Source organism: Cricetulus griseus, chromosome 2, assembly GCF_003668045.3.
Source record: "Cricetulus griseus strain 17A/GY chromosome 2, alternate assembly CriGri-PICRH-1.0, whole genome shotgun sequence".
Lineage (NCBI taxonomy): Eukaryota > Metazoa > Chordata > Mammalia > Rodentia > Cricetidae > Cricetulus > Cricetulus griseus.
Genome location: NC_048595.1, coordinates 182,031,470 through 182,058,901, shown reverse-complemented (window position 1 = coordinate 182,058,901; position 27,432 = coordinate 182,031,470). Strand labels below are relative to the sequence as shown.

At 40.9% G+C, this 27,432-nt stretch overlaps 1 protein-coding gene across 4 annotated transcripts in view; it reads right to left on the bottom strand.

Moving 5' to 3' along the window:
• Marchf3 (membrane associated ring-CH-type finger 3) overlaps positions 1-27,432 on the bottom strand; it is a 142,933-nt gene that overhangs the window by 93,160 nt on the left and 22,341 nt on the right. The window contains exon 2 of one of the 4 annotated variants that reach the window (XM_035440144.1): positions 13,031-13,139. The exons of the other annotated variants lie outside the window; for them this stretch is intronic. The gene's annotated coding sequence lies outside the window, so the exon portion shown is untranslated. The remainder of the gene's footprint in view (positions 1-13,030; positions 13,140-27,432) is intronic. 4 annotated transcript variants of the gene reach the window in all.

Sequence of the window (27,432 nt, the reverse complement as noted above, 5' to 3'; positions counted from 1 at the left end):
AGCAACATACATACATTGCCTTCCTCCAGAGTGACCTGGTTAGATTTTTGTTGACTTGCCATAAGCCAGGGTCAACTGGGAAGAGAGAACCTCAATTAAGAAAATGCCCCCAGCCGGGCAGTGCTAGTGCTTGCCTTTAATCCCAGAACTTTGGCAGGGGCAGGTGGATCTCTGTGAATTGGAAGCCAGCCTCATCTACAGAATGAGTTCTAGGACAACTGGGGCTATACAGAGAAACCCTGTCTTGAAAATAAAAACAAAACAAAAACAAACAAACAAACAAAAAAACAAAATATAAAAGAAAAGGAAATGCCTCCATTAGAAGTACATTGGACTGTAGGCAAATTTATGGGGCAAGTTTCTTGATTGTCCAGCCCACTGTGGGTGGGGCCAACCCTGGGCAGGTAGTCCTGGGTTGTATAAGGCAAGCTTAGTGAGCCATGGAAAGCAAGCTAGTAAGCGGTGTTCCTTCATGGTCTCTGCTTCAGTTCCTGCCCTGCCTGTGTTCCTGCCACGACTTCCCTTCATTATGGATTGTAAACCACAAGAAGAAATGAACCCTTCTCTTCCCCAAAATTGCTTTTGACCATAGAGTTTGTCACAGCAATGGAACCCTAACTAAGACACAGGGCATCTTTGTACAGTTGGTGTCCTGTGTGGGGAAGAAGCTTTTCTGAAAAATGCAACTTTCCTGGCAATGGCCAACTTCCCCATTCACTCAAACGAAGCTGTAAAAAACACCAAACAAACCGGTCTCTTTGGGGACCAGCTTTTCTGGCATGAGCCTCTCAGGCCTGCTGCCTACTCGGTAGACAGCAGTCTCTGGTTTTGATGAAGGAAGCTGTATAAACTCAACAAGAGGAGACTTTAGAGACTTTTAAAAAGCTGTTCCTGGTGTGGATATAAGAACCATATTTGGACATAGCTTCCCAGAACCTCAGTTTCTTTAAATACATCAGTGAAACAATGCAGAATATTAATGGACTCTTTGAGGCTTGGAGGAGTAACAGTTTCTCTTGAAATTGGAGGTGTTACATGCAGTGTTAGTAGCAGACAGCTTTGTGTTTGTACCTATATACAATTTCCCTCCCTCCGCACAGTGCCAACGGAGGATTTTCTAATCCTTTTCTTTCTAAGCAACAAAAGAAAAGTAGCCATCAGGTGTTTAAGCCACCACCACCAGAGTCCTGCAGTGTGGGCCACATCAAACATTCTGAGTAGAGTGATGTGTATCTGATCACAGGTGAATGTCTTTTCATTTTGTAAGGATCATGTTCTTGTCCGCTGGCTGCCATGACACTCAAAAGCTGTGAACTGTCTGAAGTTGTTTCTAGAAAGCTCATCTACTTCTGTCAACACCTTCCTTCCTCATTACATTTACTTGGTAGGTAGCTCCATTGTAAGATACCTTCCTTCTTCATTACATTCGTTTGGTAGGTAGCTCCATTCCAAGTTTCAGGATACCACAGACTTTTCAATCCCAATCCAATGAGTCCCAAGGACAGCCAAGAGATCACAAAAACTGGTTTGATTGTCCATGCATGTTGAAAAATCTGTAGACCTGGTTCAGATTCCTCTATCAGTGTAACCCCTCCTCCCTCACAGAAGAAGCACGTCCCATCTCTTCTACTCAACCTTTTCAACTCCTGGATATAGAAGAAACTATCCTTTAAACAGTGGGAAGTGAAAGAGGTGGTTCAATGGACCAAACAAAGCCATTTTTAAAAATTGCTACAAACAAAAGAGGATAGTTTAACTATTCCTTAAGCTGTTCTCCACCTCCTAACTCAGTTAAGGTAATCTGCATCTCTGTGTGTTTCCTCTATATGAGAAGCTCAGCTACCCACATATATACTCAAGAGCTAAAGCTTGAGTGTAAGTTGCACAGTTTACCTGGAGTTTATTTTCAGTTAAGTAAATAGCTACACACTGAACAAGATATATGCATGTGTGTTTACTTTAAAAATTGAGTTACATTACATTATCACTCACTTAAAGTGGATTGTAGTATATTCAGAGAGCTGTGCAGCTATCACAGTAATCAGTTTGGAACACACCCCTCTAAAAAGAGACTCCATATTCCTCAGCCACCCTCTTTATTCTCTTGTTCCCAGCCCCTGGCGTCCCCATGAATCTACGTTCTGTCTTTACAAACTTGCCTATTCAGGACATTTTATATAATTGGCATCAACAACATGTGGTCTTTTGGGAATGCTTTTCTTTTTTCAGTTCACATTAAGTTTTCAAGACTCAACCACATTCACAAATTTAGATTAAATGATATAGACACACAAGGGCACTGGATGTTTCATAAGGACCTGCAAGCACTGCTCTTGCTCTTCACCTTTGTACCTCCCTTGGACAGTTTGCACCACACTTTGATGCACTTAGGACACAGACAAAGCTCTGTATTTCTGAGTATTTCACATAACAGGAGCTATCTCCACGTTGTAGCCCACTGCACCTCAAACTCACATATACAAAATAACCATACCTCTTTCTCTCTCTATGCACAATATTCCTTACCATTTATTCATTTTAGTTAACAATAAGAAGACCTGCCTAAAGTAACTCTAAAACTAAGAAGTTTTTACTTCATTCAAGCCCACTCTCTTCAATATTGTGCTAGAATAGTTCTCTATTCTCCTTATTCATCACCTCTCTTCTGCCTGCCCACCACAAACCGCAGGCTCAGGGACACCACTCGGTCCATTTCTCACCCTGTCTCAGTCTCCTCTGCATGGCTGGGACATATACTGCATGAATGCAGCAGATGACTCTATGATGAAGGCAAGGATGGGGAGGAAAAAGAAGGCAGCTCATGATTTTCTTCGGTTTACACGAGGGCCTGAGAGGGCTGATGAATCAGGCATCCCTCCAGGGCTGAAGAGAAAGCCGACCTGCTTCAAGCTCCTCCTCAGGCAGCCTGAGCCCCACCTGCACAGGTTCTGATAATTATTTTTAGAATATCCCATTACACAATCCTAAGGGGCAGCCTTGACAGGGTGGTGCACAGGGTAAGTGAGGGTCCATCAGAGGCTGGGTGGGGTCCTGGAAACACATTAGCTTTTCAGCCTCTGTGGTGGTTTGAGTGAGAATGCCCCAGATAGGCTCATATATTTGAATGTTGGTTTCCCAGTTGGTGAACTGTTTAGAAAGGATTAGGAGATATGATCTTGTTAGGCTTTGCTTTGAGGTTTTGAAAGCCCACACCATATCAGTGTTTGTCTGTCTCTCTCTCTCACTCACTGACTGCTGCCTGTGGATCAGGATATAAAGCTCTCAGCTACTGCTCCAACACCATGCCTTTTTCTTTCCTACCATAATGATAATGGACTAACCCTCTTAAACTGTAGGCAAGTCTCTGATTAATGTTTTCTTCTTATACTGTTGCCTTGGTTATGGTGTTTCTCCACAGCAACAGAATAATAACTAAGACACCCTTTATTTCCTGGCACATAAAGACACTTTGGAAGGGAGGGTACAATTGGAGTACAGATACCTTGTCCTGGATTTTCTTTGTTACACTGCCAATATGATTGAAATGACAATTATGAACTAAGTTCCCTGTCTCCCATATGGACCCACATGAAGCTGATTCTTTTGATGGATGAGAAGAGGCTCAGGTGTGTGAGCATATTGGAGCCCGTGACTGACACAGGCACAACCACCTGTACTTCGATGGTAAGTACAGCAAAGCATGGGAATAGTGAAGTCGTCTGTCTCCTCTTTCACTATGTATGCTTCCACCTTCCCTCTGCAGAGGCTCTGGTTTAGGAAGCAGGGAGAGGAAAGCCAGGCACACCACTCTGGCACCTCCTAGGACTTCAATGGGGAGTTCTTTGGCTTCACAAGAATGTTGTTTGTTTTCAGTTAATGGAGACACAGATGATCTGTTCTGAAAAGTCAGCTTTAGAAGGGATAGGGGAGCTGGGATAGGTGAGGAGAAACAGAATGGACAAGAGTCCTGGCTGTGGTGTCTCTGTCTTTCCCTGGGACAGGAACTAGCTAGCTGTCTGCCTATGATGAGGCTTTGCTGCAGGCTGGTCACTTCCTCAGAGCAGGATCATGTGTCAGAAACAGCAAAGGAGCCCTTCAGAACTCTGGCTTAGAAGGCAAGGATCTAAAAATGGCAGGGCTCAAATACTCTCCATTGAGTATCAGAAAAGGCGATGGGAAGTCTCAGCAGGCTCAGAATGCAGACCTGTGGGGAGATAACTTTGGGGTGGAATGGCAGTTCATATGGGGTTTCAAATACACATGATTTATGATGCTGGTTTCAGTCCACAGAGGCTCGTAAGTAAGGAGGGAAGATCCCCAACTTGGATTGTTTTCTGTTTGATACTCTCCTTGGGAGGCAAAGCAGAGGAAGCACAGGACTCAAAGGATTCTCTGAGAAAGGCCCGAAGCAAACACTCAAACCAAGAGTGTCTTAATATATAATCCTTTATGTTTTTCTCATCTTCAGCTCTCTTGATCTTTTCATATTTAATCAGTACTGTCTATTGTTTTTCTAACATTGAGAAGTTAGCTAGAATATGTAAAACCAACTATAAAAGAACTAAGTAAGAGACAAATTTAGCTTAGGTTGTAGCAAGGAAAAACCTTAGGTTTTAGTTAGCTTGCAGCTAAGTCTAGGTAGGGAAGGGGAGGCTTAGTCTATAAGGCTGATAGGGGATCTTGAGATTTAAGGTTGGAAGGAGGATGGGAGGCAGATGGAAAGAACAATGGACAGATGTCTCAGGAGAGTGGTATGCTACTACTCTTCTGAGGTCCACTGTTCTCTAAGAAAGCAATGTGCTGGTCTATAGGTAGCTCTGGGGTGGAGGAGGCAAAGAAGGGAAAGAAGGATTAGGAAAAGTTCTGGTGATATTCTATATTTAGAAAAGATCCCCAGTATAGTGGTGTGCTGTGAGAATAAATGAGTTCTATCAGGATGTGGGAAGTAGTAAGGGCAATCAACCAAGCCAGGTCTAGCTGAGGCGGAGAACTCTTAAAAAGGAGGGTATGTGAGGCCCAGCCCAGTGGCCAGGGGAGGAGAGGTGCACAGAGGAATCACAAGGCAGCATGCTACAGCTCTAAGGTCTACAGGGTCAATATCTAAGCCTTGCCCAGGATCAAGCAGAAACTGAAGGAGCTGGTTAGCCATGGCTCCCAGCATGGGGTTCTCTAGGAACCAGTCATATTCCTTTTAGGAGATGAGAACTACAGAGCCATTCCAAGAAAATGTACTAATGTCAACATAATTTTCCCTTTCAGTTCTAGGGATCACAGGTCCCCAAAGTCAATGCACAGATCCAAGGTCATAAATCTCAGGTTCAGAGGGTGCTGTTGTGGCTTGAAAGAAGAGGAGTAATGCCAGGAAATACCTGATAGATTGCTTAATCCTTTAAACCTCTGCCACACTAAGTGGGATAATATGAGACCTGGTCTGAATAATACATCATTTGACCCTAAGACTAGCTCGGTACTTAAGCTGACAGTGTAGGACTGACTCCAGGGGAAAGGTGGGGGCTTGAAGGACAGTAGCTGAGTCTCAGAAACATCTCTGAATGAAAAGGAGAATAAAGGAAAACCACGGAACCAGGGTTAAGACATGAAGTCAGCTAATCAACACTCTATTTAGTACCAATATTCACAGAGAAAGTAATCCAGAACCAAGATGAATAGAGCTAGATGGTGAGACTTAGCATTTGGAGCCTACATCTCATATTAGACTAAAACACATGGCATTTCTAAAATGAAAAAAAAAGTAACACACACACACACACACACAAACACACACAGCCTGTACTAAAATGATGCCTACCCCATTTTTGAACTGAGGTATGATCTAGATATTTACTTTTATACAAGATATATATTACAAAAACGTAATGTGAGTCTGAGAAGGTGTATCTTGGGAAGTATGGGTAGAGAGGATTACAGCTCCATGTACTATTATTGGATTATGCAATGGGTTTAACTTGGTATTTTTACACTAATACTAGAGCTATCTTTTTATACAGATGAATTTTCAGGGGATGGTGAGGAGGCTTTGATTCTGAAAACATACAGTGATTTTTTTTTTTTTATTCTTAAACATACTTGAGCTGGGAAAGAAACTGACCTTGGAAGGATTTTTCATGCCTGACTCATTTTGGTCCCTGGGTATGTATGCAAGAGTAGGGTAGATTGATTGTCCAAGGAAATTTAGCTTCTTACAAAAGAAAGTTTAAATCATTAGCAGAACATGCCTTGCATGAGACCACAGTAAGCATATATAGTAGTAATAGCATTTATAGAAATATAATCATTGTCAAATGCTCCCCAAGGATATGTATAGCATACTGTAACCCATGCAAAATAAAAAGCACATTGCCAGGGGTTTGAAGGCCTGAGTCTGTAGCAAGCTTAAAACTAAGGTATATGACCTTAGGTAAATTATTATGCATTTCAGACAGAGCCCAAGTGTCCAAGATGAGATTAAATACATCTGCCACTACCCTATCTCAGAAGCAGTATCAACTGTGAGCAGGAAAGGGAATATCAGAGATTAACACACTTGAAATCTCTAAAGTGCCATATAAAATTGTGCAATTATTATATAAAGTAGTAGTTTTAGAAAATGTTACTTTCTTGAGTGCCTACTTTGGATAAAGCATTTCTCAAGATGTTGTGAATTTCAGGGAAGAATAAACCCTTAAGAGATATTGGTCAATTTTAAAAATTGAACTCACACTATGAAGACTTTAAAAATATTTCAAATTGGATAGGATCATATACAAATAAATAGGCTAATAAATAGATCCATTTAAACACATGGCAAATAGAATGAATATGTGAAAAATTTGAAGTACAATACAAATGGACACCTTAAGAATGCATACTCGCAAATCTGTAAACCTATACAATTTGAGCTGAATCATGTGAGATCTTTCTTTGTTTCTGTTTTTTTTTTAACTATTAAAAGGACTATGGCCTGTATCTGCACCTGGAAGAGATATCTGTGGAGCTGAAGATCGAGCTCAATGGTAGAGTACCTGCCTAACAAGCACCAGGCCATAGGATGGGGTTAAAGGGAAGATTTCTATCCAGAGATTACATACATGAATGTTGGTTCCTAGTAGACAACGGTGGGAATGAATACACATTCATTCCTAATAAAATGACATTAGGGCTGGGGAGATGGCTTAGTTTGTAAAGTGCTCACTGCAAGCCTAAAAGCCTTGGGTTCAGATTCCCAGAACCTACATCAAAAGTTGGGAACAGACCTAAGCTATCAATGCTAATAGCTATGGGGGTGAAGAGACAGGAAAATCCCTGGGGCTTATTAGCCATCTAGTCTAAACAATTGTGAGTTATAGTTTCGATGACAGACCTTGTACCAAATAATAAGGAGGAAAAGTGATTCAGGAAGACATCAAACACTGGCTTCTGGCCTCCGCATGCATGTGTACCCACACATGTGCGGCTATACACAAACAACATATATTTGTATATATACATGGTCTTAATTAGGGTTAATATAGCTGTGAAGAAACACCATGACTGAAGTAACTTGGGGAGGAAAGTTCATCACTGTTCATCACTGAAGGAAGTCAGGACAGGAACTCAAACAGGGCAGAACCAGAGACAGTAGCTAATGCAGAGGCCATGGAGGGGTGCTGCTTACTGGCTTGCTCTTCATGGCTTGCTCAGTCTGCTTTCTTATAGAACCCATAACCACCTGCCCAGGGAAATCACCACCTATAATGTGCTGGGTCCTCCCCCACCAATCACTAATTAAGAAAATGCTCTATAGGCTTGCCTATAGCCCAATCTCATGGAGGCATTTTCTTAATTGAGGTCCCCTCCTCTCACACGACTTTAGCGTGTGTGTGTGTGTGTGTGTGTGTGTGTGTGTGTGTGTGTACTAAAAGGGGGAAAATAATAACATTTAAAGAAGCTGGAGTGGAAAGAGTGTCAGGGAAAGAACAAGTTAGAATTTTGGGAGGTCAGGAAGACTTCCTGACAGAGACCAGTAGAGGAGAGCACACAATGTGTCAAATTGGCTGGGCTATAGCACTCAGCTGTTTGATCAAACACTACTCTAGATGGTGTTATGATGCAATTAACACTTGGAAGCAGATTATCCCTTATAATCTAGATGAGCCTTGTGTGATCAGATGATAATTTCTGTTTTCAGATGATAGTTTTATAAGCAAACCTGAGGTTTCCTGGAGAAAGAAGTTTGCCTCAAGATTATAGCACAGAGAACAGGGAATTATTAATCAATGGGCAGAAATTTTAGTTAAATAAGATAAATATGCCTTAGAGATTTTCAGGCCAATGTTGTGCGTATAGTCAACAGTGATGCATGGTGTATTTTACAACTTGTCAAGAGGGTAGCTAATGTAGTTACCACCACCACAACAATAATAGTGATAATGAGGAGAAAACTTAGCATCTACAGTCTTTCGAATTTTCTGCTTGCTGTGCCCTGCAGATGTGGATCCCAAGACTACAAGATTAATTTTTACTTGAGTCTGTTTACCCTGTGAATTTTGGGCTTCCCATCTCACACAACTGGTGAGCCATAAACAAGACAAATCAATCACCCTCACCCCCACTCCTTCTCCCTTTCCCTTCTCTGCCTTTGCTCTATCATTCAGCCTTTTATTTTGATTTTCTTTCTCTGGAGAAAACTGACTGAGATGGACAAAGTAATAGAAAAGCCAAGAATATACAGGAGAAAATGGTCAACTGAGATATTAGCAGTGAGCTGCCTAGCCACATGCTCCAAACACAACAAGCACACCAGGCAGCTGCAGTGGATACTGAGGTTTTGAATTGGGGTAGAAAGAGAAAAGGGAACTAATGTCTGTCCAAGGCCTATTGGGCCTGTGGACATTCCTCACTCTTCCTCTGCCTCCTTGCCTATCTTAGGTCCATGCATTGTTTTGGAAACAGGGTTGCATTTGAGAGAAAAAAACCAGAAAATTATATTTCTAAAGAAACTTTTAAAAAATGCCTGGAAGAAAAAAAAATGCCTGGAAGTTATACTATAGGTAAGACAATAATATTAAGGGAAGTTGAGGGAGGGATGCACAGAAATTTTAAATTGCTCTTGTAACTTGTCTCTAAGTCTAAAATTAGACCAAAATGCAGAGTTTAATTTAAACTGGCAAGAATCAGGTAGGCCAGAGGATGTGTAAGCACCCTTACCCCCTGATATTTGGACCATATAAAATCCAGTCCACTCTCAGGTTGATCCTACAGTGAAATTACTATGGAAAAACTTCCCCACAGACTTCCTATTCATGGGCAGCAAAAACAGGAAATCAGATCTACATACAGAACAGCAGGGGAAACCCACAACATCTATAAAGAAAAATAACCCAGACCCTTGTTCTTAAATGTGAATGGAGGGGGGACACAAAGCTTAGCACTCCTATTAGAAAACAAAACAAAAGCATCATAGAGAAAAACCAAATAAGTCATGAAGCTGTGTACCCTAAACAGAAGAGACTGAAGAAACTCATGCTCCATTTCAAATCTGCAGACTAATGAAGAATAAAAGTAGATCACACAAGTAGACAGGACAAGATTCTGAGGCTTAAAACTCTCTATTAAGGCATAAAGATGACCAGTAGAGTAATAAAAATAAACATAAGGAAACAAATGTCAAAATAGCATATGTAAGCCATTATTATTACTAACTACATGAGACCGTAGCCACCTGCACATATCTGTTATCAGAGGCAAATGTCCTGGGAGAGTGAGTGGACTTTGGCTCATGTGTTGGGGTCAGAAAACAACCCATGGGAGTTGGTACTCTCCTTGCACCCAGGGACTGAAGTGATGTCATCATGCTGGGCAGCAAGCAATCTTACCTACAAGCTGTCTCACCAGAACCTCAATGGCAGATGCTTTTAAAATTTAACCTTGTTTTAATTAAGTAATGTAGCTGTATGAAACAAAACTCAAAAGGCAATTCAATAGAGCACTTGTTTAGTACCAGACTGAACAGTGTTTGAAGCCCAAGACCTCTGTTAAGCACTGAGAAGCCCTGGCTGTTGCCTTTGGACTCAGCAACAGCACTAAGAAAAAAATCTTACCAGCTTGACTCTAATATGATGAGGATCTAGTAAGAGGAGCTCAGAAAATAGCAACAAACAAGCCAGCTATGCAGCAAAGAATGAAACCTAGAGGATATGTGAGTTTGCAAACTTTCTCTTTGGGGTGACACAACACATCCCTTCTGGGTTATGTGGCTCCTACCCTGTTCCGAGATCACCAGAGTGTTACGGAGGTTTTATTTTTATCAAATGCTTCTATAATTTCAATGTGAAAAGTTTTAAAAATACATTTGTTATTAAAGTCTAATAATTTGTGAGATGACACCATGAATAAGATGCAAATGATATATGAGCTAGGATGCCACACAAATTAACCATATAAGCTCTTAATTTCCAGAATGCCTGTTTGAGGAAAGGAAAAATGTAGTGTTTCTGTGGTTTTGTTTGTTTGTTTGTTTATTCAGGTTTTTTGAGACAGGGTTTCTCTGTGTAATAGCTCTAACCATCCTGGAAATAGCTTTGTAGACAAGGCTGGCCTTGAACTCACTGAGATCCACCTGCCTCCACATCGAGTGCTGGAATTAAAGGTGTGCACCACCACAGCCCGGCACATTTCTGTGTTTAAGACAAGTATTCAAGTATAGTTAGGGACCCAGATTGAGTTTACATAAGTTAGTAAGGAATTGCCTGTGTCTGAAGTCTAAGGGCCCTCAAATGAGTTGATCAGGCTTAGTTAACGCACTCACTATACATCACCCAGACTTCTGATGTGCCCAGATATATGCAATATGAAGAAAAAAAAGAATCCCAAGTCTTATACTAAAATACACACTCTGACTCAGAAGTATGATTTTTAGCTTTCTCTTTAAATAAGACAATTTGAGAGAGAGAAAAAAAATCAAGCTTGAAACACTTATTTTGGTAAGATAGCAACCAAAATCTAAAGTACAAGCTATATGCCAAAATGTTAAAGGCACTGAAGAACAAACTACAATATTGCAGGGGAATACACCAAACACAAGATACTTAGATTATAATTTAACATTCTTCTGGTTAGGTTTTTGTCAACTTGACACAAGCCAGGGTTATATAAGAGGACTTTCAATTGAGAAAATGCCTTGCCTGTAGGCAAGTATGTAGGGAATTTTCTTGATTAATTATTGATATGGGAGGGCCTAACTCACTGTCAGTGCCCCCTCTGGTCCTGGGTGGTATGAGAAAGCAGACTGAACAAGCCATGGGGAACAAGTAAGCAGGCAGAGTTCCTCCTTGATCTCTGCTTCAGTTCTTGCCTCCATGCCTGTCCTGTGTGACTCCCCTTAATGATGGGCCAGTATGGCGAGTTGTAAGATGAAATGGACCTTTTCCTCTATACTATTTATCACAGAAGCAGGAAGAAAACTAAGAAATAGGATAAGGTATTGAAAAACTATGCTCAGTTTTATCTAGAGATTAAGTGTACCTCTTCATATTTTTCTCAAATAAAATCATAGTTTACTGTTTAATCTCTACTTATAGCTATTCTCTCAGGGCAAAGCAACCACTACATACACATCAAAAACTCTCTTGTTAATGTAGTCATTTCCTTGGCTCATTCAACATGAAATGTACATGACTCCAAGGACTATAATCTGGGGCAAGTGTACACGGACCAAAAAATTACAAGTTTCAAATCTTGCTCTTAAAAAAATCATAGGACACTCAGGTTATTTTTACTTCTAACAGGATGTCACATGGTCATTTGATCATCGGACTACCTTAGTACGATAAGAACTACCTGTTGCCAGTTTGAAGGGACTGGAAATAAAACTTTTAAAAGTACTGTATCTGTGAATGGTTGAATAAAGTCATGAAAATTGTTTGTTTACATTCTGCTATAGTTTCAGCACCAAACAGTTTATGAGGCTCAAGGACTTTATCAAGCTAAATGATGGTGTAGCATCCTAAAAAGCAGAAAATTACTTCATCATAATCCATTCACAGCCAAAAGTCTGAGGAAGAACCAAAATCAAATCTTTACTATTATAGCTATAAACAAGTAATCCAAATTCATTAATAATTTAGTTGCCTTATTCCTCCTGATGTTGGCATGGGTCTCTTTAGTGGATGAGTATCAGTGCACTGGAAATCTAAGTGCAAAAATGGACCAATAGTTATGTAAACTGGGGCATAGAATTCATCTCTATGCCTTCCCTTGGCTGAGAAGGGGGTGAGATCTGTGGAGTGTTTAGTGAATTTTCCTGTGATCCAGCAAACTATAAATTGCAACACATTTCAAAGAAAGGAACATTTCATTGGCACTACCAGTATGAACATTTTAATTATAATCCTTAAGGCTCATCAGTGATAATTAAGAATCACTTCCTATTGTATTGTGGCCACCCCCTGGTGTCATCTACAGTCATACCAACTTGTGTTTACAAAAATGGAATGGTACCTCAGCTTCTTTAATCAATGCCTTTCTCTCCCTGTATCCATTACCACTGCACTCCTCCCTTGGCAAATGAATTCCTTTGTGAACTTTCCACATGCCTCACAATAGTGCTCAAAGACATTTCCACTCTCTTGCTTCCTTTTTGAACTGGCCTCTAGGCTCTGCCGACTGGGTCTTTCTTGAGGCCATGTGGAAAATACGAAGTTGGACAATCCACTTGGTCTACAAACACTAGTAGTCTGAAAAAAACTATTTACTGGACAATAAAAGGGCATGATATTGTGTAGGTTTAGATTATACCAGGTAGACAGTTGCAAAACTACCCGGCATTTGGTACAATCAAAACCTGTGACTGTTTTTTCCAACTTTTTCTCAGTGCTTACATGCTGACAGCCCAGTTCTAAAACATTCACCTGCAGTGGGATCATGAGTTGAAAACAAAAACAGGCCTCTCTTCATCTTGCTAGCACAGGACATCACACTTCTTGCTCTTTACCACCTTGTCCAAAATGACATTTATAAGAATGTTAAATTAGCTCACAGCAAAAGAACCTACCAATGATGCCTGAGAATGGTCTCTCTCCCATGGCACCTCTGAAGAAGCAGGCAGGGAAGGGTGCATGTAGCACTGTGGCCAGTAGGCAGGTGTTTGAATGGGCATATTCCTGAAGCAAAATCACACAGAAAATAAGAATTTTCCATTTGTTATCTCCACTCCTTCCTATTTGACTATAGCAGAGGTGTGAGAAAACTATAAAACCCCAGAGTCCTGTGGCCTGAGTTGCACATTTTCCTTAGTCAGGATCCCTTCATTACCTCTGGTATAAGCACTGTGCTTTAGTTATGTTCTTTTGGGGTTACTGCCCAGATTTCCAAGTCAGGGTGCTGATTTGGCTACTGTAGTACTCCAAAGGTTACCAAGGAACATGGAGGATCCATGAATCTTGATATTTTTTTCTCCTTGTTTTTGACAGCCATCTGACTAGATTGATGAGGTCACCATAATCCACAACAAGCCACAGAAAGATGAGACCTCCCATTCAAATAATTTTTGAGCTTACTTCTGTTTAGTATAGCAGATGCTGACTACAGCTAGCCAGACAGTACACAGACACATCCTTCTTGAATTAAGGCCAAAGTTCCTAGACCAGGTATAGAAACTTAAGTTCCAAGATCAGGTGTAAAAGACATGCCCACAATTGCCTGTTTCAACCATGTGCTGGTTAGTACTTTGTTACTTTCGTCAAATTGATACACCTGGGAAGAGGGAGCCTCAGCTGGAGAATTGCCTTGATTAGATTGTCCTGTGGGTAAGTCTTTGCAACTCTTCCTTCCTTCCTTCCTTCCTTCCTTCCTTCCTTCCTTCCTTCCTTCCTTCCTTCCTTCCTTCCTTCTTTCTCTCCTTCCTTCCTTCTCTCCTTCCTTCCTTCCTTCCTTCCTTCCTTCTCTCCTTCCTTCCTTCCTTCTCTCCTTCCTTCCTTCCTTCTCTCCTTCCTTCCTTCTCTCCTTCCTCCCTTCCTTCCTTCCTCCCTTCCTTCCTCCTTTCCTCCCTTCCTCCCTTCCTCTCTTATTATTGATGTGGGAGGGCTCATCTCACTGTGGGAGTGCAATACCCGGGCAGGTGGTTCTGGATTGTAAACAAAAGCAGACTGAGCAAAAACACAAGTCAGTAAGCATCATTCCTCCATAGTTTTTGCTTCAGTTCTTGTACCAGGTTCCTGTCTTGTATCCCTCAATGATGGACTATGATGAACTATAAGCTGAATAAGCCCTTTCCCTCCCATGTTAGTTTTAGTCAGTGTTTTATCACAGTAACCAAGAAAGCACACTAGAAACAACAATAACATATTGAACACAGCAAAACATCCCCAGTGATGTTTTGAATCTGAAAACCCTCAGATGAGTACCTAAAAGATTGAGTTCTCAGGCAATTGAGAATTTGAATACGTCTTCAAAAGATCACCCTGTTAAGAAATGTCCATCTTCAGGTTTCTGATAGATGACATCTTTAGAGGTCATCAATACCACATCTTTGGTGATCCTTCAAAGGACCTGGGAAATCCTAGTTTTCCTAGTTCATCTGCAAAGCTTCTCCCGTCTTTCCTGAATATCAGGGCACAGTCTTACCAAGCAGTCAAACATTCTCATTAAACATTTCTAGGGAAGAAAAGAAGTTCTGTGTATAAATAAAAAACTTAAGCTATTAATAGGGGTCTACAACCCTATTGCACATCTCTCTTCCTCTCAAAGTACCTGCAGCTGAGGCAACAAAACCCAACTAGAACTTTTAAGTGCCTTTTAATCTACCAAACAGACATATAGTCCTACTGAGATGGTCTAAAATAGTGTAGATGGTTACATACATCTTAATTATAGACCTTTTGAATTCTCATGAATTCAAATAGAATTGCAACATACTTCAGCATATAGAACATACAACATACAACAACTTATAGAAATGCAACATACTTCAGCTACTCTAGAGGAGTCAGTAGTTTCTCCCCACCCAACCCCCATTCCTCTAATTATAGAATCTCACTTGATCCTCCTGCTCAGACTCCCCAGTATTGATTATAGGTGTGTGATACCATGTCTGGCTTTTACTGTTTTTGTTTGTTTGTTTGTTTATTTTAAATAAGAGTTGAACTAGCCAAAGGTAGTGACACCTGTAAACCAGGCCACTGAGAACACTGAGGTAGGAAGGCTGTGTGTTTGAGGTTAGTTATGACAACTTAGATTTTTTTTTCAAAATAAAATTTTAAAAAAGAACTGGAAGGGAATATCAGTGGTAAAACTTTGCATCTAATCTCCACCACTGAAGATCAGCAAGTTGATATTCAACTGCTAGCCTACTCAGTAAGCCCATCTCTTGGTAATTAAGAAATGCTAACATGTTCACTTTCATGCATGTACACACACAAAAGTATGAGGGGCTGGGTATGTAATTCAGATATAGAGACCTTGTCTTGAATTCATGAAGCCTTGGGTTCAAGTCCCAGCACAAACTTAATGTGACATCTAATTCCTGCAATCCTAAGCATTTAGGAGGTGGAGGTAGGAGGTAGGAGGTAGGGAAAGTAAAAGTCAGCCTCAACTACATAGCTGAATTAGGGCCTAGACTGGGCTTCATGAGACCTGGTCTCAACAAAACAAGGAGACAAAACAAAACAAAACGTTACGTGAATATTTACTGTGGCTTTATTGATAGTGAGCCAGATCTGGAAACAATCCAATTTCCTATAGCTGATCACCAGATAAAGAGTAGAACCACAATGGAATATTACATAGAAATAAAAAGGAAGTAACTATTGTTACACACAATAACATGGACACACTTCAGATGAAAAGGCTTTGAGAAAGAAGCCCAACTCAAACCAGGATATATATGATCCCAGTTATATGACTCCCTGACAAAGGCAAAACAATAGAGTTAGAAAATGTATCACATAGCTGTGGAGGTAGCTCAGTGCTAGAATGTTTGCTCAACATGTGCAAGACCTTGGATTTGATCCCTAGTAGAGCAAACCATCACCACCATTACCACCACCCACCACCACCAAACAAAGAACAAGGTTAGAGTGAACAGAGGTTGGTTGTGGAGGAGGAACAGACTCCAAAGGGCATGAGAAAATTTGGGGTTGTGGTGATAGCCACACAACTACATGTATTTGTTAAAGTGAACAGCATAATATACTAAAAAGGTTAAATTTTATGAAGGTAAACTATGTCTCAATCAATCAAAGTGAAGTCTCCGTTTAAAGGATTCAGCATAAGAGATACAGACTTCTTTTTTATTTTATTAGTTCATATTAGGAACAAGCTTGCTTCACATGTCAATCCCTTCTCCCTCTCCCTCCCCTCTCCCCAACATCCCACTTGCCCCTAGCCATCCCCCCTCCACTCCCCAGGCAGGGTAAGGCCCTCAAAAGGGGCTCCCCAAAGTCTACCACATCATCCTGGGCCAGGCCTAGGCCCTTCCCCATGGAGACACAGACTTCTAAACAACAGGTTAGCTTCCCACCATCATCAAGATCTCCAGCCTCCATCTTGAGAGCTAGGGGTGGTAGCATCTGACAAACAGACACCTCAATCCTCTCAGACACTGTTTACCTAAAGCACTAATATGCAAACCTCTTAGCCAGTGGTTCTGAGGGTATTAAGTCTGTTCTTTGGGAGGCTCAGTATCAGCATCTCTGATACTGAGGTGCTGTCCATTTAGCAGGTTGCTGGACATGTTCCTTTGTATAGAGTCTGCCTGGATGTCAATGTTTACACAATCAAGATGTCAAGAGATTATTGCAGTCTGAGAAGTTGAACTTATTTCATGTGTTTTTTATGATGAAACAAATTAATCCTTATTATTTTGCCCAGACATAACAGGGAAAAATCTCTAATTTGGTGACATTCTCATAGGCTATTTCTACAGAACTGATATTTTAGCAGGAAAATATGCCAACACCATACTGAATGCTTATGACTTAAATTTAAGTCTTACTTTTTTCTCAATCTTCCCCCAACAAATACATCAGTCAATCATAAGTGGAGAAACACCTATACAAAAATAAATGCCAAGGGAAGACAACATGAGCAACTGACTGAAAGGCTCAGCCTGTGGCAGCTGCCAGAGCTACTCAGATACTGTCAATGTAAGCGTGGTGTGATACGTTAGAAGCAGGGGCCTATGTAAACTGCCAAGACAGCAAAGGGAGACAACTGGAGCAGCCTCAGAAAGTAGAATTTACTCTGAGTTCTTGTTCAAGGATGGATAAGGTATAAGACTCCAGACATTTCTGGCTGAGGGACTAGCTTTGCATACCTTGAGTTCATATTTGTTTAAGCAACCCATCATCTGCTGGGTTGGTGGAACCTGGGAGTTATGGGTATTTAATTTTTTTTCTCCAAAATTCAATGTCTTCAGGCCTCAGGCCTCCCCATTTCTCCACGAGTCCTAAAGACTCTACAATTAATGGGGACAAGAAGAACTAGAGATGGGATAATAAGTAATTCTAAATTCTGCTGCATCGTCAAAATGGTGGCATTTGCTTTTGCAATTAAGAAATCATTAAGCAGCTTTAACAGGGAAACTTTTGGCAGACAATGGGTGAGGGGTCCTGATGAATCATTCTTGCTACAGTTCTACCTTTTGAGCCACCAACATTTTTTGTTAGGGTATTCTAGCAGGGATGCAGGTGGGTGTGTACTGCTTGTGGCAGAGCTTAGGGATGTGCAGAGCTGAATGTGAGGAAAGTAGGAAAAGGAAAAGAGGACACACTTGTGACACACTTTGAGAGAGACGAGAACACTTGCTCTCATCGGGGACTTTAATCCCAAGGGGAGGAACATTAACAAAATAGCTCTGATATGTAATTCAGGAGGACCTTTACTATTACCATTGCAAACTAAGATGGATATTATCTACATGCTCAACAGAGAGCTGCTAAAATCAATAATTGATTATTTATACATGGTGAATTCAACAGAGCCAGAAAGAAAAAAAAGTGTGAAGAGAAAGTTGTCCAGTATAATTTAGTGAAAAACCAGAGCCCAGAAGAATGAGAAGAACAGGCTCCTATGCATATGCCTGCACACTCATAGTAGAACACATTAAAATGGTAATATTGATTATTGGTTATAGTTGGGAAGGAAATGAGAGGCAGGAGAGAAAACTTTATTACTCAATTTATATCTGTCTGTCACTGTTTATTACTAAAACCAATTCCAGAACATTTATTGTCATCTGTTATAAAACGAGGGTAACTGAAACAACATGAGCAACAATCTTGGAGCTAGCCACCCACTAAAGGGCACCTAAAAACTGTACTGCCTTCTCAACAATTTCTCACTTCATTGAGCATCTCTGGAGACAACTTGGTTACAGAATATTATGTCCTCTGAGCAAGATCTGACCAGTTGTTTTCTTGACTTTTAGAATGACCGTCTTCTGCATCATCTACTATGAGCTTCAAGTTCCTATGCAAACTAATACTACAGGCCTCATTCTGCATATTCATGTGTTCTCAGACCCACATCTGCATCTGGGATCTGTTGTGCAAGTATCTGAGGATGAAGTTAATGGGATACATTGTGTCTTCTGCTGGTTTTCCCAGCAGTAGTACATGAAGGCAGAATCTCACTTTATAATGAAGAATGCTACCAAGTACTTTCTAGGGCTAGCCTGAAACACCATCTGAAAACTAGGTGGAATAGGGCTACTATTAGGCGATAGAAGTCAAACTTAACTTTAGCTTAGGGTTGGAGAGATGCCTCAGTGAGGAGGAACACTTGCTTCCCTCAAAGTGAAGATCTGAGTTCAGATCCCCAGTACCCACATAAAAACTGTGCATGGCTACACAGGACTGTAATCTCAGTGCTGGGGCAAGGGGTTGCGTGAGATCAAGATCATTGAGGACTGATGGCTAGCCAGCCTAGCTGCAAAATATTATGTTTTCAGGTGTAGTGAGAGACTCTATCTCAAGGAATATGGTGAAAAAGAGAATAAGGACACCCAGCATCCTTCTCTGGCCACACACACACACACACACACACACACACACACACACACACACACACACACTAAATGAATAAGAAGTTTCACTTAATAAGTGGTTACTGATATGTTACTGCAATCCTTGAGCAACTAACACTAGAGTATAGTCCGAAGTTTAGATACAGAAAGGCAACAGACATATCATGAATGACAAGAGAGCTAATCAGTCAGAGACAACTTCCCTGGTAGAGGACAGGTTTGCATTGTCACAGCAGAAGAAACACAAGTAGACAGCAAAATGAGAAGACAGGAAAAAACACATGGTTAGCTTTTCACATGACATGGAAGGGAAGGCAGAGTGCTAAAAACTCACTCTGGAAGGGCTGGAATGCTGCCCAAGGAGACTGAATGTCCTTCACTACTCCAGGACTACACTAAGATTTCTTGGCATAGGCATGATAGAACCACTGTGAAATAGAAAGGAATTTAGGTGCTGGAGAACTGGATGGCTCAGTGTTAGACAGTGTGATGAACCAAAATTAGGTTAGTGATAATAAGAAACTTTAGTCTGTGTGAGCAACTGACCAGAGTTAGGGAATATGCATAACTAAAACAGACAAAAGAAATTTGTTAACAGAGGCAGATGAAGCAGTCCAGGAAATCAGATGTTTACAGAGGGATACCGGTTTGTTATTTATTTGTGTAGACAGGGTTTTCTATGTAGCCCAGGCTAGCCTGGGATTCTCAATCCTTTGCCTTAGCCTCTTGGAAGCTGTGATTATAGCTATGTGTCACTGTACTTGGCTTTTGATTTTTCTCATTCCCCTGAGTTTGGGGAATAATATATTTTCAGTGATTTGGTCAAGAGTCAGTGAATCTGCTTGATAGGAACATTGAGAAAGATTCTGGATTTTTCCACCTCATCTCTGAGGATATGATTTCAAACACACAGATATAAACCCATCTTCAAAAAAAAAAAAAAACCCATCTTCAATTCTGTTTCAGATTCAATTAGTACTAGAAGCACGGGGGAAAACTGCCCAAATCGGAAAAATCGCAATCCCTTCCAGTCATAAGCATATGCACTATTGGGACAAAAGCTTTAAAGATGGAAATAAAGTGGCTCAAGACTCATGATGAACTAGCCTTAGTGAGACAGCACTGATTAGTCAACAGGTGCATTGAGGTACCCAAAGCTGGGGAGTCCCTAGGACAATCTGTCCTGTAGCTTTAGACTTGCTTCCTTCCTTTATTTAAATATCTTATTTTTTTATTTTATGTATACGAGTGTTTTACCTGCATGTATGTATGTGCACAACATGGATGCCTGGTACCATGGAAGCCAGAATAAGGGGTTGTATCCTCTGGAACTGGAGTTACAGGCTGTTGGTTGTTAGCTGTCCCAAGTGGGTGTTGGAAAATGAACATGTTTCCTCTGTAAGAGCAGCAAGTTTTCTTAACCACTGAGCATCTCTCCTGCCCTTCTATCCTGTTTCTATAGAATTGGTGTAATAACCTGTTTAGGTTATCTTTTTTTTGTTTTTTTTTTTTTTTAGGTTATCTTTAAGAATCCCTTTTTGTCTCAAATTGACTGGATACTTTATTTATGTAAGATTATCCTTTCTCTCCCCCCCCCCCAACCAATCTTGCTTCTCTTGTTCTCTTGAGAAATTATGTTAGGTCAGCCATAATGCCTTTGTCCATTTCTTACATCAAGTTGACTAAACTGACAGTGTAGGCTTGACTCTTGGGGAGTTAAATGAATTCTATCACTATTACTAAGAAGAACAAACACTTATTTGGGAAATGATCATAAAGATAATCTGCTGATTTTTTATTTTCAAGAGGAAGAAAATCACTTTGATTATAGAAACCACTGGAGGCTACCAGTGGACTAAGAACAATTAAAATATTAAGAGAAAGAAAAAAGGAAGATTAGTGTATTCTTCAAAACTTTACTCTTAAACAGTAGGAAGTTATGTCTTCATAACAGGGGAAATCTTAGGTCTTGGTGGGTTTTTTCCCCCTTAATTTTGTTTAAGTCACAGAGTCAATGGAAAAGCCCAAGCACGAGGAAATGAAGATTGGTGAAGCACAAGCCAGCAGCTTCCATGTAACCAAGTGCCAGCCAGCAAGCTCCTAACCTGGAATCAACCAAGCCCATTTGCTGATCATAAAGTAAAAAGTGCTGACTTACAGTGTTCAAAATTCTGCTCCAGAAGCTAAGGATAAAGTGATGAAGCCCTGGTCCCTTTGTAAATCACTTTGGCTTACTCCAGCTTGGAGAAGGTAACCCAGCTTGGAATGACAAAGAACTGGAGAAACTATACTAGATGGGCATTTGGCCTCTTCCCAACATGCTTGTTTCTTGACTTGGCTCCCTACAAACTCCATGCAAATATTCAGCATTCCATGGCTCAGGTCCCACACAGAAGCCATGAGGTGGAAATGAGCCAATGCATTTTCTCACACTGGGTAGAACAGACAATGAGATGAGGCGGGAAAAAGTCTAGAGCAGGCTGGAGAAGGGACCTGTATGAATGCTTTAAAGACCAATATAAGCAAAAGACAATTCAGATACTTACTTTTCCTCCCAGAATTCATCCTTTCCTCTCTTGAGAAATTCTTTTAGGTCAGCCATAATGCCTTTGTCCATTTGATATATCAAATTGACTAATCTGACTAGTATAGGCTTGATTAGGCTTGACTCTCGGGGAGTTAACCAGATGCTACTAGTATCACTATCACCAAGAAGCACAGCCAGTTGTTTTGGAAAATGATCATAATAATAATAATCTGCTGAAATCCATCATTTTAAATGACAGAAATCTCACTTGTTCTTCTGTACCACTCCCACCCTCCCGGTCAATCCTTACACCATGTCAGGACAAACTGAGAGACTGTAAAAATTTATTGGGAGAGAGAGGAAAGCCATGGGATATCTGTGGAGCCACCTGAAGAAGCTGTAAGTGATAGAGTAGAGTGAAAACCAGGCTGGCAAGATGGCTCAGGAGATAAAAGCACTTGCTGCCACCAAGGCTGAGGACTCCAGTTAGATCCTCAGACTCCATGGTAGGAGAGAAATGACTGCTGAAAGATGTCCTCTGACCTCCACATGTGTGCTGCAGCAAATGCATGGATGCACACATGTGCACACAGATGATGGCAGCAACAACAGTAAACAAATGAGTGAAAACCTTTGATAGAGAACTGGAGGGATATTAGCCATACCATAAGCTATCAGGACAAAAGCTCCTGGCAAGCTTTTCCTTCACAGCTCTCAAGGAGACACAGCATACCGTACTTGCACATAATTGCTTTTCAGGTCTGCCTCCCACACAATCGTTCCGTGAATACCCAAGTCAGCAAAACAACAGGAATTTTTATATTGATCCTGAAATATTGGCAAGTCTGTAAGCTATGGGACTCAAATGGGGCAAAAACAAAATATTGCCAACTGCATAGGAAGTTCTTATTAAATAAGGATGATGCAGAAAACATGTCCGTTTTCTTCCACTATCCAGATGGCAGATTTCTTTTTCCTTACACAATGCCCATTTGTGTGGCAATTATGCCCTAACCAGCTTTCAGTGAATGCATTAGAGCCATCTAGGCCAGCACAACTTCCTGAGTATCCTGCCCTTTGGAGACATGGAGTATGTTTACTCTTGCATCTTATGCTTCCAAGTTTCAAACTTCATCCTTGTTTCCCTAGTCCACTCTCTCCCTGATATTCTGATTTTATCCACACTTATTGATTCCAAGCCACCAATTTACCTCCATGACAGTATCACTATCCAATTCAGTCACTACAGAAATGTCTCTCAAGCTGACCTGGTCTTTGGTACTCTGGTCCCTGGCCACTTCAAGGTGGCCTCAAAGAAAGATGTAATTTAAAAACATGTTATTTGTTTCCATATGGTAGACCTTTCTAGAAGTCATGGATTAGTATTTTTCCCTGGTGCAAAAAGGGACTTTGAGAGCCCATCCCATATGAAGGGTTACACTCTGGCCCTGGACACATGGGGAAGGGCCCAGGATCAGCATAGGAAGACTTGGTGGACTTTGCTGAGCTCCCGTTGAGGGCCCTACCCTGCCTGGGGAGTAGTGGGTGGATGGGGTTGGGGGGATGGGCTGGGGGTGGGGGAGAAAGTTTGGGGGTGAGGGGAGGGAGAGGGAGAAGGGACTTGAAATAAGCTTGTTCCCTAACTAGAACTAATAAAATAAAATAAAAAAAAAAAAAAAAAAAAAAAAAAAAAAAAGAAGTCACATACATGGCATAACTTATTCATTTAAGAAATATACTGACCTGAACAACAGGGAGCTCTTGGTCCCCAGACTGATAGCTGGCAAACCAGCATGGGACTGATCTAGACCCCAGGAGCGTGGGTTTCAGTGAGGAAACCCTGGAAATCTATGGGGCCTCCTGTAGTAGATCAGTACCTATCCCTAGCATAGATGTGGACTTTGGGAGCCCATTCCACATAGAGGAATACTCCCTGAGCCAAGACACACGGGGGTGGGCCTAGGCCCTATCCCAAATGATATGACAGACCCTGAAGACCTCCCCTATGGAAGGCCTCACCCTCCCTGGGGAGCAGAAAGGTTATGTGATAGGTAGGGTTTTAGTTGGGGGGGGTGGCAGGGGAAGAGGGGATAGAAAGGGAACTGGGATTGGCATGTAAAACAACCTTGTTTCTAATTCAAATAAAAAATCTGCAAGAAAAAGAAATATACTGAGCATCTATTATAAGACTCTCAATGCTGAGACTACAACAAATGAGGCATTGTCCTTTTGGCCTTCTTCCTAGAGCACTCACCTACTACTGATGTATCATAGCAGGTAGATATCTGTCTGTTCCAGCAAAGCCAAATTACAGTAACAAAGCAAAATACTAAATACCTTAAAGTCAGGCTAAAGCTCAGTTTTCAAAAAACATAAAAGGGCTGCTATGTGTCTTTTAGTATTTATGATCATAAGTTCAGTTCTCACTAGTGAGTTGGAAGAGACCTTTAATATCATTTAAGCAACCTTGATTGTGCTACTCCTGTTCCCCTGTAGCATAAGTCCCTCATCCATCTTCCTTTCTCCGTAGCTTCAACAAGAACCTCTTGGAAACATGGTCTCTAGGCTTCCCACCTCCATATTCCTGCTCTCATGCACTGCTTCTCACTGATAGGAGAATCAACTTTAGGGCCTAAAGTGGCATGACGGTCAGCTCTAGGCTACTGAGTCCATTAGTCTGTGTGGACAAGATGACTTAGTCACTGAGTTCGATGTCCAAGGATCTAAATATCTCAATAATTCTAAACCCTCAGATAAACAGAACAGCCCCAGATCTCACACTGGAAGGAGGAACAGATAGGATGCAAGAGAAGTAGATGCTGCTGAGACAATTCACTTCACAGGATTACTAAGTAATCAAGAGACCTTTGGAGTGCCTTCACTAACAGGGCAGGACACAGGGATTTATATGCATCCTTGAGTAAATGAAGTGCTGACTCATGTCTCTCAAGTTGGCCTCTTAAAAACCCCTAGAGTGTATGTAATTCTATTTCAATAAAAAACAAGAAAATACTTAACACACAGACACACAGACACACAGACACACAGACACACAGACACACAGACACACACACACACACACACACACACACACACACACACACACACCCATCCCTATAGCCAACCTACCAGAGGTCTTTTGATATTGTTTGACAAGGAAAGCAGACATTTGGCAATTCAGTTTTACTCTTGCCGCCTTATCATAATGGGTCAGAGATGATGCTTCTTTCTGTTCAGATATCCTAGCTACAGATATCCTAGCTAGACTCCCTGGACATAAACTATGTATGAACTGAACTTCACTGCTGTGCATAAAACAGTTCAACTTGTCATGGCTTGGGTGACACAAAACCTGCCTCTCAACCCTACCACCGTATGCCTAGTTTCTCAAGCCGAAAACTTGGGGTCATCTTTGCTTCCTTTCTATTCTTCACCCCACATATCAAATCTATCACCAAGTCTTGTTTGTTCTGCTCCACTGAAGTCATTTCTCACATCCTTGCTGCTATCACCTTACCTAAACCAGTATCAAGTTTTACCTCATCTATAGCAGGTATATGATGATGGTTGCTGCTTTGCCTCCACTTTATTATCACTGTTTAATCTATTCTTCTTTGTAGCAACCAGCGATCAGAGCGTGCAGGAAAATACAAAAAAAATTGTGGTGAATTTGGTTCCAGCAATATGACTCTCTCTCTCTCTCTCTCTCTCTATATATATATATATATATATATATATATATATATATATATATATACACACACGCATATATATATGGGGTCATTTATATGTGTTAAATCTGGAGATCTCACAGCACCACTGCACTTCGAAAAGGCAAGCATGAATCCTTTTACATGGAAAATGTAAAATCATTTTACTCAAGGAAGACAGCTGTAATCATTTGGATGTATGCCACTTAGAACACTACAAAATGGACACGACGCATAGTGACACATTCCAGAGGATAGAGAGTAGGAAACGGGAAGATTGAGGAGGAACTGAATAGACTTTTTGAAGAATGACACGGCACATAAGGATTTAAAGAATGAAGCTGGGAAACCAACCCAGCCACCAAGAAGATGTTAACTCTGTGGCGAGTGATGAAACTGGTTAAGAATTCCAGCCATACCACATGGCCTTTAGAGGAAAAGATCTTGCATTATCTCAGCCCTAATACCATTTGTCTGCTGATTATCAGAAGATGAAGCAATGGAGTCAAGAGTTATATTTAAATGCTTGTTTTCAAGTTCCTTCCTCACCACTTAAGCCCGACCTCCATACAACGTGAATGTTTTTGTGACTATAAAAATCATACCTCCCTGTCTCTCTTCTTGGTGGCCTTCTCACTGAGAGAAGTCTGATGCTCATTACATTCACATGGGCAAAGACACTTGTATATATAAAACATCTAAACAAAAGAGATGGGCACAGACAAGGAAAGCAATTTCACTAGCTCCAAACTGGACCAGTTGTTGCTATGGTTAGTCAGGGTCTGGTTTTTTTTTTTGGAATAAATGTAAAGATGATTAGTTATTGCAGCACTCCACTGCTGCATTGGCACTAAGAGGGAACTGTCAAGAAACCTGGACAGCTTTCCCTCAAGTCAAGCAGCATCATTCAGGTGTTTAGTGGTGGCTGGGCCCATTAGTCCCCCTGTGGTATGCTTTATATACACAGAATTCATGACTACTTGTACCATTTTTCTTTTTCAGGCTGGGTGAGCTTCTTTCTAAAAGCCAGTTTGTAAATCAGACATTATCAGGAGTTTAAGATGGAATTAACTTCCACCGGGCCCATGATTAGCTGTTGCTACAATGGAACGTGCTGGAAGAAACTCTGTCTGGGGGGAGCAATCGATAATCAGAGTAGAGAAGAGAACAGAACAATGACAGCAAGTCCCATGAGATGGAGCAACTGGGGAGCAGAGATCCCATCTTATTTATCTCTTAGTCTTGGAATCTAGCAGGTGCCTTGCATTCATGAAAATGCTTGTTGAATTGAATGGACAATTGGACTAAAAGAAAAAAAAAAGTCCCAGAGAGGGAAAGTTGGTGGGAAACTAAAAGAATAAGTTGTTAAGGGTACTGGAAAAAAAACTAGTAGCAGAGGAGTGGAGGGAAAAATATAGGCATTTACAAAAAAGTAGATGGAGAATTGAATGTCAAAGGAAAATCCAATAAAAACATTACATTTGTACACAGATTTTCACAAATGTAACATGCACACATTTATACACACACAAGTATATAAACATGGTAAATACCATTGGGGAGTTAGCATTTGCTACAAAAATGAAAGGGCAGAGAGTTCTTGGAGGTGTCCAGGTTGGTTTTAGTCCTTGTTCATAGTACAGGGATAGCTGAGGGAAGCTGACTTGCAGCCAATAAGGGCAAAGGACAATCAGAGGTGGCACACACTGCAGGGGGGAAGCATGTCCACCAATAAGGCCCTCAACTCTAGGCTCTTAGTTCCACAGAAATGTCACTTATTTTAAAGGAGATCCCTTCTAATTCTACTTCCTGATATAACCTCAAATCTACCTGAGGACCCACCTTGTTTTTATCATCTATATATAGCAGTGAGTATCTGTTCTCTATAAATAGGTTGCCAAGCTGTGCTGTGCTTTTGCAAACATTAAAGCAGAAACAGTCCTAACACAGATCGATGATGTTTGCCCATTTCCCCATGCTGCTCTGCTTATTTTTAGCCCCTATGCAGAGCCCAGTATTTATAGGAAGAAACTTCACATCACCTTCAGGAATACTACCAAATGGTGACCAGGGGAGCAAAAAAAATTAATGTACTTTAGTCTTGTCATGTCTTTAAAAAATAGTAATAAATTCAGACTCAGTAGGCATTTGTTCTACTACCTCATCACATGGATTTAGACCTTTGGGAAAGAAGA